The sequence below is a fragment of the Octodon degus genome, unplaced genomic scaffold, assembly GCF_000260255.1.
Source record: "Octodon degus isolate 3935 unplaced genomic scaffold, OctDeg1.0 scaffold00091, whole genome shotgun sequence".
Lineage (NCBI taxonomy): Eukaryota > Metazoa > Chordata > Mammalia > Rodentia > Octodontidae > Octodon > Octodon degus.
This window is the reverse complement of record NW_004524667.1, coordinates 9489485-9493870: the sequence shown is the minus strand read 5'-3', so window position 1 is coordinate 9493870 and position 4386 is coordinate 9489485.

Sequence of the window (4386 nt, the reverse complement as noted above, 5' to 3'; positions counted from 1 at the left end):
AAAAAGAAAATGGTACCATTCTTGAGTTCATTTCCTTATAATTATTCGGGCATTTTATTATTATTTTCTCTAGTTTAAGTGCTTACTATTTTCAGTGAAAAGCAAAAAACATCCCATCTAGAAGACAAAGTTTAATTAGAATTCATAAATGCTAATTTCATCCTTCCTCTAATGAGAGTCATTATTTATAACAGTTCTTGTATACGTGATAGCTCCTCTCTATGTGTCCCTATTACCACACAAAATGAAAAGCAGGGGTGTTATTGGTTTAATCAGGCTTAATGTTTAAGATTGTGTGTTCAAGGATATTTTGTGTTTGTTCAGAACAAGGGCCTGTCTAGGTTCACTCGCAGCCCTGTAGTTGGAGGTTAAAGCCCTCCAAAGGCCTATGTGGCAGAGCCTTGGTTGTTGGGGTAGCACTATTAGGTGGTGTGACATTTTGAGAATGTAGAACTTGGTGGGAGACTTTTGGGTCACTTGGGATGTGCCTTGGAAGGGGCTCTTAGGCCTCAGCCCCTCCCCTTCCTCTCTTTCACTTCCATCCATGAGCCGAGCAGTTTTTTCTTTGCCATTCTCTCTGGACACAATGTGCTGCTGTGCCCACAGGCCCAGAAAGCAAATGACCAAGTAGTCATGAACTGGAACTTCTAAAACTATGAGCCAAAATAAAAAATATTTCTTTACAGGTTAAGTATTTGTTATGGTGATGGAAGACTCAGGAACACATAGGAACAACCCCAGAGAAGAAATTGGATCGTTCCCTCCCTAAAGGTCCCTTCCTGGATAGGCTGAGGAATAGCTGAAGAGATCTGCCCAGTGACCCTCAGAATGCAGAATGTTAGTGTCACACCGAAATAGGCCCAGGGAAGATTCGGATTATGTGGGGCCAGAAGCTGTGTCCCCTTGTATAAGCGACCTCAAAGCTAAAGCTGTATTAATTTCATAAGAGTTGAGTGGTCCTTGGGCTACATGGGCTGAGCAGAGAGGAAAAGATAGGAAAGATTGCTATCACTGGAAGATTGCTTTTTTCTTTCAATAGTTGATCAGTCCAATGTTTTTAATTTTAATTTTCCAGACAGGCTTCTAGAAAAATGGTTGAGTAGTAAGCAACAACTCAGTATCTTTAATATTTGAATTCCAGATACTGGAAAATAGCACTTCTGGGAAGAGGGGCAGAAGGAGAGAGAGAGAGAGAGAGAGAGAGAGAGAGAGAGAGAGAGAGAGAGAGAGAGAGAGAGAAGGGAGGAGAGAAAGAGAGAGATAGAGGGAAGGGGGAGAGAGAGACAGAGAGAGAGAGACAGAGAGAGAAAGAGACAGAGACAGAGACATACAGAGAGAGAGAGAGAGAGAGAGAGAGAGAGAGAGAGAGAGAGAGAAACAGACAGACAGACAGACAGACCGACAGACAGACAGACAGACAGGCAGAGACAGGCAGGCAGAGACAGGTAGAGACAGAGACATCCCCAGGAACTAGGAAGGATCTGACAGGAAAATAAACCTATAGAGACAATAGATACAGGAAAAGCCTTGACAACATCCAACACTCATTCGTGATTAAAAAAAAAAAAAAAATCCTACAGAAAATGGGAATAGATGATGTTTATCTCAAGCTGATAAAAGAGATCTATGACAAACCAACAGCCAACATCATACTAAATGAACAAAAACTGAATGCTTTCACAGGGACAAGACAAGGATGCCCACTGTCACCATTTCTAGCCAATATAGTTCTGGAAATATTAGCCAAAGTAATTAGGCAACAGAGAGAAATAAAAGGAATACTGATTACAAAGAGAGAAGTGAAATTATCATTATCATTATTGTGACATGAAACTATGCATACAGGACCCCCAAAACTCCACCAAGATACTTGGACATTTAATAACCAAATTTAGCAGCATAGCAGAATACAAAGTAAACATTCGAAACTCAATAGTATTTCTGTACACAAACAAGAAAGACATCAAGAGAAAAATTAGGGAAACCACACCTTTTAGAATAGCATCCAAAAAAATGAAATACCTAGGAATCAATCTAACAAAGGAACTAAAGGTCTATATATTGAAAATTACCATCTGGGGAGATACCTCAGCAGTCTAAACACCTGCCTGACAAGTGTAAGGGCCTGAATTTAATCCCTGGTACCACCTGCTGTGCCGGCCCTGGAACCCCAGGTGCTCTGTGCCAGCCGCTGAAACTGGGCATGGTAGTGCACGCCTGTGATCCTAGTACTGGGGAGGCAGCGACAGGATGATCACTATGAGTATGTGTTGTGTAGCAAGACATTGTATCAAATAAATAAGTAAATAACATTTTAAAAAAGAAAATTATAGCACTGTGAGAAAAGAGATTGAAGAGGATATGAGAGGATATCAGAAAATGGAAAAATACCCATTGTTCATAGATATGATGAACCAACATTATGAAAATGGCAAAAAAAGAAAAGGAAAATGGCCATAATCCCAAAATTGTTATAAAGATTTAGTGTAATCTCAATTAAAATGGCATTAGTATACTTGATAGATCTAGAAAAAAAATTCCTAAAATTCTTCTGGAACCGGAAGAGACCTAGAATAGCAAAAGCACTTCTGGACAACAAAGGTAAGGCAGGTGGCGTCACAATCCCTGACTTGAAAATATACTACAAAAAAAAAATACTACATACTACAAAATCAGCATGGTACTGGAAAAAAAAAACAAAACAACAACAGATCTGAGAATCAGTGGAACAGGTTAGAAGATGCAAACACAACTATAAACACACCCAGCCACTTTATCTTTGACAAAGGGGCCAAACATATTAACTGCAAGAAAGATAGCTTCTTTAATAAATGGTGCTGGAAAAACTGGCATTTTATTAGCCAAAGACTAAAATTAGACCCGTGTCTATCACCATGCATTAAACTAAAATCAAAAGGAATCAAACATATTATATTAAAACACAAACACCAAATTTCCTAGAAGAGAAAGCATGTAGAAATTCTTTTTTTTTTTTTTTTTTTTTGCAGTACTGGGGCTTGAACTCAGGTCCCAGTCCTTGCCAGGAAAGTGCTTATTTGACTGAGCTATCTTCCCAGCCCAATAGAAATATTGAAGACAGAAGGCTGAAGGTTGCTGAACAAAACTCAGACTGCACTGGAAATATTTCAAAGAACCAACAACTGGGATCTTACTAAAAATCTTTTACACATCAAAAGAAATCACCAACAGAGAAAAGACTATACAAGAAGTAGAAAAAAGTTTTAATCAATTTTCCCTCAGACAAAGGATTTCTATTCAGAACATATAAAGAACTGAAAAAAATTCAGGCCCCCAATTTCAAAGACTCAATCCAAACATGGACATCTGGAATAAACACACATTTTTCAGATGAAGAAATACAAATGGCAAATAAATATATGAAAAAATGTTAAACATCATTGGTAACTTGAGAAACTCAAATTAAAACAACACTGAGATTCCATCTCACCCCAGAAAGAATGGCTGTCATCAAGCACTCAACCAATAGCAAATGCTGGAGAGATTGTGGGGAAGAAGGCACTCATTTTCACTGTTGTTGAGAGTAAAGACTGGTGAAACCACTGTGGGGATCAGTGTGGAATTATTCCCCTTCTGAGTATCTTCCTTGAAGAATTAAACACCTCATAAAAACCTCATACACACAGCAATATGTATGCACCCATGTCTATAGCAGTATAATTTGTCACAGCTAAATCTTGGAAACAACCCAAATGCCCATCAACCGAAGAATGGATAAAAAAGATGCGATCTTTCTATAGAATGGAGTACTACTCAGTCATAAAGAAGGATGAACTTCAGACTATTATAGGTAAATGGATGCAACTGGAGACCACACTCATAAGTGAAATAAGTCAGACTTGCATGTGTAAACATCATACTGGCTCTCTGTTGTGAGAAACTAAAAAATTATTAAATAAAGTCTAAAATGTGCAATAAACATTGCAAAATGGGAAGAAATTGTTTAAAAGGAAAAAGGAATTAGGATAGGAGAAGGGGGAAAGAAAGGAAGTGAAAAGGGAAAATATGCAACTTAGTTATATTACTAATATCTCTTAGTTCATTGAAAAGGAAGGCTTGTGCTAGTATCAATTGGTGAATATTTTATGCCCTATCTTGCACTGTTACTACTTTGAATATATAACAATATACAGTATATTAACTGTTGTTATTCCCCTATTATTTTGTTACAAAATTTTGTTTTACTTTTCTCCCATAAAAACAGAACAACAATCTGTAGAGAAATTGAAGAGACAACATAACACAGAGAAAGAAAGAGAATCTACACTCTCTCCCTAGATCCTGGCTCATGTCTTGTGGGAAAGCGAGACCAAATCTACAGAGAACAGGTGAAAGCTGGGAAACCGA